Raw genomic sequence first — 14,586 nt, 5'->3', positions numbered from 1 at the left:
TTCTTTTTCCTGCGCAATTACTCAACATATCACGCATCTCCTTACATATTGCGCAACCTCTATTGACTTCTATGAGGATGTTTGGTGCGCAGATACGCAGGAAGAAAGAGGTTTTATTTTTTGCGTGAAATGCGCACTCCAAATACGAAAATGTTAATGAACGCATTGAAATCAATGGGTTCTATTCTCTGCTTTTTGCGCACGCAAATGCGCCCGTGTGAAGCCGGCCTGAAGCTGTATTTGCATCGGCGCTAGCGATATCGGTCAGTGAAAATCGAACCGTTTTCCAGCGATCCTGTGATTTGGATGCAAAGTCTGTACGTTAAAAATGTGATTTGCGTCAGATTTACTTGCGGTTTTTACGCGCATGAAAAAAATCGTACGTGGTTCCAGTAGTAAAAATGCTTGAAATTGTCTGGCATGCGAGTGCGATGTGGTTTTTTTTTTCACGCTCCTATAGGAAATAATGGACAACTGTTGAATAAGAATCGCCCAAAAATATGACATGCCGCGATTTTTTGGGGGGGGATCTGTTGAAGAGAAATATTGCTTGTGTGTATTTAACCCAATAGGGTCTTTTCATGTGCGAATTCCATTCATCTCGCCATCGGACAGAGCTCGCACGGGCCATGTAAACACAGCCTGAGGGTACATTCACGCATGGTGCATTCGATGCAGATTTGCAGCAGACTTCGCCCCTTCAGTTGAAAGGTTGAAATCCACTAGTAGGGGTCACAGCAGTCAGACCCCGCCAAATACGAGATTGGGGGAACTGAGTCCCCAATGTGCGCTGTCGCTCCGTTTATCCTCAGCGGGACTGATGGAGATAGAAATCTAGCGGTTCCATAAAGATGAACGGAGTTGCAGTGCGATATGTGACCACCGCTCCGTTCATACGGGGTGACTCTCGCCCCCGATTCCTGCGATCAGTGGAGGTCTCAGCAGTCAGACCCCACCCATCTGACACTTACCACCCATCCTGTGAATAAGGGCAGCTTCAGACTGGCGCATGCGCAAATATGCTCGCCGCTACGGAGTTTGAAGAAAAAAAAATGCAGGAAGATAGTTTTACAACATCAGGGGTGCCACTAGGTCAGACCCCGGCCTCCAGCTCATTATAGGATGCAGCGAACACCAACCTTTACCTCTATAGCTGTTAAGGGCTCTCACACGGCGTAGGTGTCCAGTGTAGTAGGTGCATATTTTTCACGTATGTACAATCTGCAGTACACAACATATAAGCTGTGGGTCAGTATCCGTGTGAATGCACATCAGATGGGAAAATCCAGCAATCGGAGCGACTTCCAACGAGGCCGGTCATCGGCGCTAGACTAGCCGGGGTTGGGTCATTGCCAACATTTTGGGTTTTCTCGTGCAGCACTGTAGAGAGTATACTGAAAATGGCGTGATCGAGCAGAAACATCCAGCGAAAGGGGATCCTGTGAACGGAAACAACTTGTTGATTAAAGGGGTCAGAGGAGGATGTCAGGAATTATTCCTGCTTATTTGGACATAGTGCCATTTAGACAACGATTATCGCTCAAAATTACCTCAAAAGCAGTCCTTTGAGTGATAATCGTTGTGTCTAAACGCGCAGCCATCATGCAGTTTTCGTTAACGATTCGCTCATCATTGTTTTCAGCTAACTGAAAGACAACAATGAGTCGTATCAGTGCCGCGCGCTGAGTTCTCAGCAGGATACCGCTGATACTATTGTTTCAGCTGGTATCCCGCTCGGAGAACATAGCAGGAGTATGCAGTAGACAGCGCTCCAGCTGTGTTCTGCATACCCCGCTTGGAGCACTCAGCTGTATACCAGCTGAACACTCCATGAACACAGCAGGAGTATGCAGAAGACAGCACTCCAGCTGTGTTCTGCATACTCCGCTCAGAGCAGGGGCGTAACTATAGTGGGTTCAGGGGATGCGGTTGCGGCCCTTAGAGTGCCTATAAGGCCTCTCTTCTCCATATAGGGAGCCCAGTACTATGAGTAAAGCATTATAATTGGGGGCCGTTACAAGTTTTGCATCGGGGCCCGGGAGCTTCAAGTTACGCCTCTGGCTCAGAGTGCTTAGCTGTATACCAGCTGAAAGCTCCGACAACATAGCAGCTGAATACAGAAGACAACGCTTTAGCTGTCTTCTGTATACAGCGGGAGCCTTCATTTACACACCAATAAGCTCTTAAGTAGCTAATTAGCTACTTAAGAGCTTATGCAAAGTAAACGCTCAAAACTCACTCAAACTGCCGTTTGAGCGAATTTTAAGCGATCATCTTGCCGTGTAAATGCACATAACGATTATTGCTTCAAAGATTGCCTTTGAGCGAATTTTGAGCGATAATCGTTGTGTCTAAATGGGACTCTAGTCAAGAAAATTGCACCCCTTAATGCATTTGTGCATATACATGGTGAAAATTATATTTAGACCGGGGTGTAAAGTAAATATGCCCCACTGTGTACTATCAGGTAATAGATAAGACTCAAGGGGGGAGATTTTTGAAGCCCTACGTGGTGTATGAAAGTAGCAGAATTTGGGGCAAGCCCCATTGTGCAAACAGTTTTCTCTTTACAAAGGGGGCGTGGCCTATTGGGAGGGGTGTGGCCACCCGTTTCTGACATGTTTAGGTATCATTTACGCCAGAAACTGAAATTATACCAGAACTTTAATCCAGACCCTTTGTGTAGGTGGATGGAGGTGCTGAGATGTGTTTAATGTATGAGGGTCATGCACCAGCTGCATCGTGCACAGGCAGGGAGCATACGAAGACCGGCTTTTGAAAGGCTAGTTTTAGGCCCCCCTGACACGAGCATATGTGCCCCTGGTACCAGTAAAACGGGCAGTGATGCTGCGGCCTCCGACTGGCAGGCAGTGGTCAACCAACTTTCACTGTCAACAAAGACCTTGTGAACCAATCAGCACCTCAGTTGTGTTCCGGACCGATGGGCAACGGGCGATTCTCCTTCTGCTAACGCCTTTGATGCTGCAATCCATATTGACCACTACATCAAAGTCGTTAAATAGCCATGATTGGAGCTAGATCCATATTCACTGACAACAAGCAGAGATCTTGCAAATGGTGAAGAACAAAACCCGTTAGAAGTTGCAGAATTGTTGGCTTGTAGGGTTTGTGTCTTGAAGATGACTTCTATCGATAGTCCCCTTTAGGCTGGATCCACACAAGTGGATGAGTATTTACGCGCATATTTGCTTCACGTGTTTGCCTTTTTCCGCGCACGTCTACATTTTTTACTGTACTTTTTGCACACGCAAAAAAAAAAAACGCACAACCACGGTCCCAGCCATTGAAAGCGCCAATTAGTGTAGTTAGTTCCCTATGTTCTATTTCCTTGCGCAAATGCGCTGGAAAATAGAACATGCTGCGTATTTTTGAGGCGACGGAATTATGAATGCAAAAAACGTGCTTGTGAACTAACCCATTGAAATCAATGGATTCTATTCACTGCATATTGCGTGCGCAAATATGGTTGTGTGAGTCCGGCCTCGGCCACATCAGAGTGGGGCTTCCACCCCCACCCCCACCCCCCTCCCGTGAGCCGCCCTGGGGTGTGATGTGGGCGCTTGTACTATTGTCTACTATCTCTGTAATCATTCACAAACATGTTACAGCACTCTAGAGAAATGCAGCGCTCATCATGCTTATCGCCCTCCGGTGCACACGGGGTGACCTAGGGCTGTAAATATGGTTGAAGATTTACTAAATACCAGTTAGTGCTTAGCCAAAATTATTAAGGGCAAAGTATGTGAGCGGGAAGCATCTAATGCTTGTCTACTAACGCATTGATACCAGACGCATTAATATCACATTATAGGGTCCATTACTCCTTGGCGCAAAGCATACAGTGGTTTCATGGATGCATAGGATTTCTTAGAGCAGAAGTTTGTGCTCCGGAGCTGCTGTTCCTACTGTTGCAACCATAAGCAGCCATTTTGCAAGCTACCGTGTTTCCCGAAAATAAGACAGTGTCTTATATTAATTTTTGTTCAAAAAGGTTTAGCTTTTTTACATGTATAGCTGCCTGGACACTATTTAAATTGACTTTTTTAATGAACTGTTAGCAGGGCTTAATTTTGGAGTAGGGCTTATATTTTAAGCATCCTCAAAAAGCCTGAAAAAACATTTTGCACCCTCAAAAATTCTGGAAAATCATGCTATGTCTTATTTTCAGGGAAACAGGGTATGTAGAATTCATATTCCCTGACATCCACAGCAGCAGCACCACCAAGGGGAATTTCACCCTCCTTGAAAACAGGGCAGCCAGTATTGATTCATTAACCCTGTATAGCATATCAGCTGCCACATTGTGCAAATATCTGCCTTGTCAGCAGTTCTGCTGAAGAAGAGGTCCAGTGAAGCCATCCAGAGAATTCAGCCTGCAATATCTGACTCAGCCCCAAAAGGGGATCTTTGTGTTGTTTTGGACAGGTTGTCCCCCTTTAAAGCTTTGCAGGAGGTGGGTCTTAAAGGGGTTGTCCAGTTACTTTTTGAAAATGGTCCAATGTGCTAAAATAACAAATAAAGCGGTAATTTCCCATCCTCCGCCCCGGCGATCGAACCCTGCTGTTCAACCGGTCTCTGTAGTAGGGCTTATTAGACTAGCATTGAAATGTACAAGCAATGACGTCTGCCCTCACGTGTCTGCCCGTTTGTGTAGGCATAGTTTATGTTGTGCACCCCCTTCCCCTCCGCCGCTCGGCGCCACTGCAGGTTCGCCTGCGCATCTCCAAATAAATCTGTCTTGTCTTGGTGACCTAGCCTCTGTTTAGGTCATCAATAGTTGATCAGTGGGGTTCATCAGCTGATCGCCAGGCACGCTGTCATTGAGAACAGTGTTGGAAGCAGATAGTGCTGTCCATATTGCAGTGGCCTGATATGGTATTGCAGGCAACAGCTCTAGTTGAATTCAAGGGGAACTGCAATACCAAACCAGGCTGCTGCAAAGTGGGCAGCACTATCTGCTTCCAGCACTGTCTACACCGACAGTGGGCCTAGTGATCAGCTGATCAGTGGGGTATCCTGAATGACGGACCCCTGGCGATCAACTATTGATGACCTATCCTGAGTATAGTAAAACTCCTGGAGAAGCCCTTTAACCCCATATTTTTGCCACTTCCTAGTAGACATTATTCCTTGTTGTTTACAATAATTCAGCTTGCTGTCAGTGAATAGGAATAGTCCTAATAATGGTCAGGATCCTAGAAAGGGAATCTGAATGGAGCGGTGGTCACGAATTCGCTTTCAGTGGGACCGCCAGAGATGGCGGAGTACAAGCGCTTGGCAATGTCCATCAGCCCCATTGGAGTGACTGGAACGGTGGCCCCTCGTGTGTCCGTCTCTCCATTCAGTCTGATGTCCCTGCGGGGGCAGAAGCATCTTTAGGGTGCCTTCACACTGGCAATAAAATTGCGCGATTTTCCCGCGATGCGAGATTGAGTGAAAATGCTTAATAATGAAACTAATGATTTTCAATAGTTTCATTTTCATTCATTCATCCTATTAGTTTTGCTCATGTTTTTAATGATACATAGTGATGATGAGGATGACTTCAGGTTTTGCGCAGTAGAGGGCGCTGTTAAGCATTTTCCGTGTCGTCGCAGCGCAGAAATGGCTACTAGCTGCTGTCAGTGAAGAATAAAGCCGGTCTCGGACGAGTGTTGCGTCCGTGAATGTGACTGCTTGTAGCGCATTGTGTAGTATTATGTAGCTCATAATCAAAAAATGTAACATCACAAATCAGCGTAACGTTCCGCTCAGCCGCATCCTGCGTGACGCCCTCTAGTGACAGAAGGTGGGAACTGCAGCCACTATGAATGGAAGCCTGTTTGCACTTATTCACTGCAGATAGTCATATTATTCCGTTCATTACGATGCCTGAGATTTGCCATATTTTTCATCCTCCCTCACCAGGTAACCCAGTTACCTGCGAAGGGGCGGAGCATTAAAAAAAGGACATTACCTATTGGATTAAAGGTGTTTTCCAGGACTCTAGTGTCGATGACTTATCCTCAGGATAGGTTATCAATAGTTGATCGGCAGGGATCCACCCACTACTCGCGATCCCCACTGATCAGCTGATTGGCCGGCCTGCTGTTAGTACAGCAGGTTGGACATCATCAATGGTGGTCAGGGCAAGCAGTGTAGCGGATAGCTCCATTCCCATTGAAATCAGTGGGGATGATGCCTTCTATTACACTTCCGGTCCTGACCACCGTTGATGATGTCCAGCCCGATGCACTGACAGTGGTTAGACGATCAACTGATCAGTGCGGATTCTGAGCGGTGGACCCCCGCCGATCAACTACTGATGACTTATGTCATCACCTATAGTAGAAGTCCCGGAATACCCTTTTAACCACACACTTTTAGACAAGCCGCACCTTCACAATGGCCACTTCCGTTTTCTGACGGCCTACTTCTTGGCCAAGCATGTCCAACAGGTCTACTGGAATCTATGCTTGGAGCTGGTGTAGATAGCAAAGTTGGGCAAGGACAAAGTAGACGTGACAAGCGCGTTAAAGGGATTGTCTGGGATCAGACATCAATAGATGATCAGCGGGAGTCCATTGCTTGTGATCCCCACCTATCAGCTCCATTGCCAGGCCGCTGTCCGTGCGAACGGCGCTGGAAGCAGATAGCGCTATCTGTATTGCAGCCATTTGGTTTGGTAGTATTAGCAGAGATCCCCTTGAATCCAATGGGATCTGTGCCTGCAGTACCAAAGAGGGCTGCTGCTATATAGACAGCGCTATCTGCATCCAGCGCCGTCCGCACAGACAGCGGGTCGGGGATTAGCTGATTGGTGTCATTACAGTAGGTTCCACCGTCTAAATATCCCCTTAGTGATACGGACCGCCAGCATATTAGCTGTGTGCTTCTGATTGGCTGGAAGGTATTAGCATCTCTGATTGCACATAGACTTTTAGTGTCCCCTTCCATTAATGATCAGGGGGCTGTTAGCTGTGCCCACTCACGCATAGCTGTGTTTCTGATGCGTATGTCATGTTTCAGAGCTGTGTTTGCCACATGCGCATGTCATGAACTAAAGCTGTGTCTATGTGTGACCAATGTCATGTTGCAGAGCTGAGTGTGCAACATGCGCATGTACTGTGGCACAGCTGTATCTGTCAAATGCATATAATGTAGCAGAGCTGTGTTTGTACCAGGCGCATGTCATGTCTGTCAGGTGCATGTCAAGTACCAAAGCTGTGTCTGTGACGCTCATGTCATGTAGCAGAGCTGAGTTTGTAACATGTCATGTACCATAGCTGTATCTGTGATGCCCATCTCATGTAACAAAGCTGAGTTTGTAACATGTGCATGTACCAAAGCTGTGTCTGTGATGGGCATGTCATGTAGCAGAGCACTGTTTGTATCATGTGCATGTACTGTGGCACAGCTGTGTCTGTCATGTGCATATAATGCAGCAGACCTGTGTTTGTACCATGTGCATGTCTTTTCTACAAGGCACATGTCATGACCACAGCTGTGTCTGTGACGCCCATGTCATGTAACAGAGCTGAGTTTGTAACATGCGCATGTACTGTGGCACAGCAGTATCTGTCACGCGCATATAATGTAGCAGAGCTGTGTTTGTACTATGCGCATGTCATGTCTATCAGGAGCATGTCATGTACCAAAGCTGTGTCTGTGATGGGCATGTCATGTAGCAGAGCTGAGTTTGTACCATGTGCATGTCATGTACCAAAGCTGTGTCTGTGATGCCCATGTCATGTAGCAGAGCTGAGTTTGTACCATGCGCATGTACTGTAGCACAGCTGTGTCTGTCACGCGCATATAATGTAGCAGACCTGTTTTTGTACCATGCGCATGTCATGTACCACAGCTGTGTCTGTGACGCCCATGTCATGCAGCAGAGCTATGTTTGTAACATGTGCATGTACTGTGGCACAGCTGTATCTGTCACGCGCATATAATGTATCAGAGCTGTGTTTTTACTATGCGTATGTCATGTCTGTCAGACGCATGTCATGTACCAAAACGGTGTCTGTGACGGGCATGTCATGTAGCTCTGTCTGTCAGGCGCACAGCATGTAGTACAGCTGTGTGTGTCTGTCACATGCCCATGTACCACAGTTGTTTGTGACGTGCATGTAGCAAAGCTGTGTGGCTCATTGCGCCACCAGAAACACTGGTACTATAATTTCCTAATAATTACTAGTGTTATCCCTTTGGGGCTGGACTCCCGCACCTGTTAAAATCTCTATTTCATAACCGCAAGATTAAATTCCGCAGCGGAAAAACTTTAATTAAGAACGTCTTGCGGAATGATTGTTGTGCATTTCTAACATACAGATGGAATTCCACAATTAAAGTCTGCGGGAAAAATGCAAGAAATCCTGCAAGACGCATTTCGCAGTCAGGGCTTATTCACATGAACGCAATTGTGCATTGTGTTGTGCGCGCGATATATAAGTGTGCAAACCGCTGTGAATAGAACCCATTGATTTCAATGGATTCAGTCACATGAGCATATTTTGTGCGCACATTTCAGTTGCACGAAAAAAAAATCAGCATGCTCTACTGCCCGGCATATTTGTGCATGAAATGTCCCCATTAAAGTCAATAGGGATGCGCAAACGAATGTGCAATACGCATGGACATGCGTATACACTGCGTCAGGGGCGTAACTAAAGGCTCAGGGGCCCTGATGCAAAACGTGAGCTGGCCCCCCCCCCCCCCCTATCTGTTTCTGTACCCGTACCCATACCTAAACCATGCTGCACAGAGACATAACTTGAAGCTTCTGGGCCCCAATGCAAAACCTGTAACAGGGCCCCCAACTATAATGCTTTATTCATAGTACTGGACTCCCTATATGGAGAAGAGAGGCCTTATGGGCCCCCTAAGGCTCCTGGGCCCGGATGCAACCGCATCCCCTGCACCCTCTATAGTTACGCCCCTGCACTGCGTAGTTGCGCACAAAACTGCCTGGACGCTATAAAGCAAACAGGAAATAGCACGGCAGAGAGCTAGCAGATGCTGAGTTGGGTCCGCCATGGCTGGAGGGGGAAGACATGGAGGGGCTCACAGCCATGATGGAGCAGACGCCTTGCGGGATACGACCTGCGAGGACTACAAAGACCGCCATCTGAAAGACACCTGAGGAGGCGGCTCGCATATTACTGGATGTTCTTTATGTGCGTAATATGCAGTATACGGCAAAGATGTGTGCAACATGCATATTGGCTGCATATGTTAGATCCCCGCTGCCTGCGTTACTGCGTATTACACATCAAGATAAGACACATTATATGTGCGTGAGCGGCCCCATAGAAACCAATGGGCTTTTAGCGCCGCGTATTACGTGCGTGAAAAATCCATGGGCCACATATGCCTGTGTGAGTGAGCCCTCAGTGTGTACTTCAAAGTCAGCCACCAGGGGGCGCACATCCTCCAGGAATTATTCTAATCACCGCCATCATTCAGGATGGAACCTTCACCTGGGGAAACGAAGCGCTCGTTCACACGGCTGTATTTACATCCTGTATTTATTAGTGCGTAAGGCGTCTTTCACACGGGCGCGGCGATCTATGGCCGAAAACTGCATGGACAAGGGAAAGCCGCGACCAAGTCCCAGCTAAATCTCACATTTTCTTGCCCATTCACAGCTAAATCTCACATTTTCTCGCCCATTCACGGAGCCGGATGCGTCATATCTACACCGCAGCCCGGAATTCCGCTGATCGTGGCAATGGAAGTCTATGAGAGCTGCTGGTGAAGATAGGGGGAGGGAGGTGGGAGGGAGTTTAGTAGCGCGAGCTGCTGCTAAAGTCCATCCCCTTGTCAGCAGCTCCCATAGGTTTTTATGGAAGCTGCCAGCTGATCGCGGTCAAAAGATAGGGCAAGACCTATCTATTCCGGCCGCTCGTAAAAGCCGGACTCAGCAGCGTCTGTGCTTATCTTTTTTGTCCGGCCGATTTTACACACTGGACAATCGCCCATCTGAGCGAATGCGTTGGAATGCAGCGCTTCAGTTGGTCGCAATTTTCGGCCGACGTTTTACCGTGGCAAAATAGCCGCGATGAAACATTGTGTGAATAAGGCCCAATTTTGATGCATGTCCCATGCCGAAATAGCCCATTGCAGTCAATGGCCTGCGTATTTGAGCATTTAAACAATGGGCCCTTCTGCGCATTTTTTTTTTTTTTGCTCTCGTAAATTACACATACAAAAACACTGAAATACGCAGGGAATATGCAATTTTTGGTTGTGCAAATATGCTGCGTATTAGACGACCGAAACCCGTATATGCCCGCGTGAACTAGCCCTAGGCTGTTTGCCTCCTTCAGCGGTTTCCCGTGTGCGCCAGATGGCGAATGCATCTAATTTTTTGAACGATATGTGCTTTTCATACCGACCCTTCTTTATGCAATCATTTGCATTGTTGTTGCTGTAGCTGCCGTTTCTTTAACAGCAGCCGGCTGTAACTATGGCGATTGTCATGTTGTCATTAGATCATATGTATAAAGCGAAAGCTCCATGGGGGATGTCAGCCAGATCATCACGCTACTTCATGTATTCCCTGTTGTGAGAATAAGCCCCTGCAAGGGGTCCCAGGACGATCCCATCCAGCCCTCCATGAGAGGCCAAGTTAAAGGGATCCTGGCATCATGTTGTAGTATCCAATCCATGATAAACCTTTAAGGGCTTATTCACACGACAGTTTTTATGTTCAGTTTTTTGTGAGCCAAAACCAGAAGTGGAGAGAAGGTATCATGGAAAGATTTGCACGTCTTCCGTATTTTGGACAAACTCCTGGTTTTGGATCACAAAAAACTGAACATAAAAACTGTTGTGTAAATAAGCCCTAACAGGGCTGCATTGTAAAAACTTGATAACAGGTTCCCTTTAATATAATTCTCTCTGCTGCCACTAGGGGGAGATCACTGCAAATAGATTTTTTTTTATACAAAACACTGGGAGCTCCCCCTAGTGGCGACTGCAGACAGACAGAACTCTGTTAGGAGGACAGCAAGGGGGTTTGGTGTTCTGTCCAAGAAAACAGTTCTCCGTCTTCTATAAATAGTTAGAAGCCTCTTAAGATGAAATAGAATTACATTATTGGGATATTTTGGGGAAACCAGGGGTAGAAACTGAAAATGTCAGGCCAATCTGTAAAAAGAAAAGGGGGATCTTGCTGTCTTCACCATGGGCACTAGTGCATGTCTATTCCTCACCTGAGATCACTAGTGAGGCACTCCACCTATACATGTCTATACCTCACCTGAGAGCACTAGTGAGGCACTCCACCTGTATATGTCTATTCCTCACCTGAGAGCACTAGTGAGGCACTCCGTCTGTACATGTCTATACCTCACCTGAAAACACTAGTGAGGCACTCCACATGTACATGTCTATTCCTTACCTTACATCACTAGTGAGGCACTCTACCTGTACATGTCTATTCCTCACCTGAGATCACTAGTGAGGCACTCCACCTGTACAGGTCTATTCCTCACCAGAGATCACTAGTGAGGCACTCTACCTGTACATCTCTATTCCTCACCAGAGATCACTAGTGAGGCACTCCAACTATACATGTCTATACCTCACCTCAGATCACTAGTGAGGCACTCCAACTATACATGTCTATACCTCACCTGAGAGCACTAGTGAGGCACTCCACCTGTATATGTCTATTCCTCACCTGAGAGCACTAGTGAGGCACTCCGTCTGTACATGTCTATACCTCACCTGAAAACACTAGTGAGGCACTCCACATGTACATGTCTATTCCTTACCTTACATCACTAGTGAGGCACTCTACCTGTACATGTCTATTCCTCACCTGAGATCACTAGTGAGGCACTCCACCTGTACATGTCTATACCTCACTTGAGATCAGTAGTTAAGCACACCACCTGTATATGCCATGTGACATATCAGGAAACATGTTATTTAGTGATTTTGGTTGAGTGATATATCAAGAGTGAGATTTCTTGCGCTCCTTATAAACAGCAGAAATCTCAGATCTGCTATAGGAGTGGAATTATATTTATATAGAGTTGCACAATGCAGGATTCACTAAATCATCCCAGACAGATGTCTGTCCAGCCTTTGTTTGAACACTTCCATTGAAGGAGAACTCACCACCTCCCGTGGCAACCTGTTCCACTCATTGATCACCCTCACTGTCTAATATCTAATCTGTGTCTCCTCCCTTTCAGTTTCATCCCTTCTGGTCTTTCCTTGTGCAGATGAGAATAGGGCTGATCCCTCTGCACTGTGACAGCCCTTCAGATATTTGTAGACAGCTATTAAGTCTCCTCTCAGCCTTCTTTTTTGCAAGCTAAACATTCCCAGATCCTTTAACCGTTCCTCATAGGACATGATTTGCAGACCGCTCACCATACTGGTAGCTCTTCTTTTAACTTGCTCCAGTTTTTGATGTCTTTTTAAATTAGGGATGCCCAGAACTGGACACAGTATTCCAGATGAGGTCTGACTAAGGAAGAGTAGAGGGGGATAATGACCTCACGTGATCTAGACTCTATGCTTCTCTTAATACATCCCAGAATTGTGTTTGCCTTTTTGGCTGCTGCATCACATTGTTGACTCCTGTTCATTCTGTGATCTATAAGTAAACCCAAGTCTTTTTCACATGTGCTGCTGCTCAACCCTGTTTCTCCCATTCTTTATGTGATTTTTTTTTTTACATTTTTCTTGCCCCGATATAGGACTTTATATTTCTCCCTGTTAAATACCATCCTGTTAGTCGCCGACCATTGTTCAAGCTTGTCTAGGTCTTTTATAAACTTCTTTTCTTGTGTTAGCTATCCCCTCAATTCCCTTATCTAGACCATTTATAAAGACATTGCCTTGTCAATCCCATATTTGGTCATTATTTCAATAAGGATGGTATGAAATACTTAATAATAATAACCTTTATGTACTGCCAACATATTCCGCAGCGCTTACACGGTTACATGTAGTATTCGATTGATGGAAACAATAAGGGTGCGGGTCCTGCTCCAACAAGCTCACATACTACAAATAATGGGGTGATACAGAAGGTAAAGGGGCTGGAGATGGGCACGGTAGGGCGAGGTGGAGAGTGAGGGATGCTATACACAGACAATGGTCAGACATTTAGCCATGTGACGGCAGAGACGGTGTAACTGTGGGGGGCGGTTGGTTACGGCTGGCAGGGATTGCAGTCAGTAGGACAGAGAGCATGTTATCAGGGGGAGTACAGAGGGGTTTGGTTTAGGAAATGTGGTATGCCTCCCTGAAGAGGTGAGTTTTTAGAGCACGCCTGAAGTTTTGTGTGTCAGGGATTGCCCAGATAGTTTTGGGTAGCGCGTTCCAGAGGACTGGTTCTGCTATGTCAAATGCTTTACTAAAGTCAAGATATACTATATCTACCGCATTTCATTGATCAACCCAGTCAGTGATTCTGTCATAGAAGGAAATTAGATTCGTCTGGCATGACTTGTTTGTTACAAACCCATGCTGGCTCTGGGTAATTACTAGATTATAATCCAAGTACTTGCATACATGCTGTTTAATAATTTGTTCACAGATCTTTCCCGGTATAGACGTCAAGCTCACAGGCCTGTAGTTTCCTGGATCTGCCTTCTTCCCTTTTTGCCAACAGCATTTGCCCTTCTCCAATCTTCTGGGACTTCTCCTGTTCTCCAGGAATTTTCAAAGATTATGGTGAGTGGTTCAGTAATTACCTCTGCTGCTTCCTTCAGTATCCTAGGATGTTATTCATGTAAATTAGCTAAGTGTTTCCCTACCATCTCTCTGCTTACGGATAGCCTGCATTCTTTTATTCCCCCAATAGCGCAGGGGAGATCAGCTGATGTTACATCTACTTTCTGAGAGAAAACAGATACAAAATAGGAATTTAAAAGTTCGGCCTTCTCAACATCATTCTTAACCAATTCACCATTTTCATCCTGTAAACATCCTATATAGAGATGAGCGAGTATACTCGCTAAGGCTAACTACTTGAGCGAGTAGTGCCTTAGTCGATTATCCTCCCGCTCGTCTGTAAAGATTCGGCTGCCGGCGCGGGTGACAGGTCAGTTGCGGCGGTGAGCAAGGGGGGGAGAGAGGGAGAGAGAGATCTCCCCGCTCTCCCCCGCCGCTCCCCCGAATCTTTACAGACGAGCGGGAGGATACTCGGCTAAGGCACTACTCGCTTGAGTAGTTAGCCTTAGCGAGTATACTCGCTCATCTCTAATCCTATAGCATATTTGACTTTTCTTTTGACATACCCCCAAAATCCTATTTTGCATTGCTTTTGACCTCTCTTGCAAGCCTCAATCCATTATTAGCTTTTCTGACACTTGCCCTACAGTTTCTGCAGACTTCATTATATTCTTTTTTAGATATTGCCCCCTCTTTAATAAACATATTTTTTTCCTGTTAGTATGTATTTAGATAGATAGATAGATAGATAGATAGATAGATGTGAACATGAGAACTGTGCGGGGTTTAAGCATATAATGACCCAATTTCCTGTAGAAGTAAATGTAGGAGCATTCTGGACGCAGACAGAATACAGATTACCTAGGTTAACCCTTCCATGACTGT

The sequence above is a fragment of the Eleutherodactylus coqui genome, chromosome 10 (genome assembly GCF_035609145.1).
Source record: "Eleutherodactylus coqui strain aEleCoq1 chromosome 10, aEleCoq1.hap1, whole genome shotgun sequence".
Taxonomy (NCBI): Eukaryota; Metazoa; Chordata; class Amphibia; order Anura; family Eleutherodactylidae; genus Eleutherodactylus; species Eleutherodactylus coqui.
The sequence above is the reverse complement of the archived record's forward strand: the minus strand, read 5'-3'. Positions refer to the sequence as shown.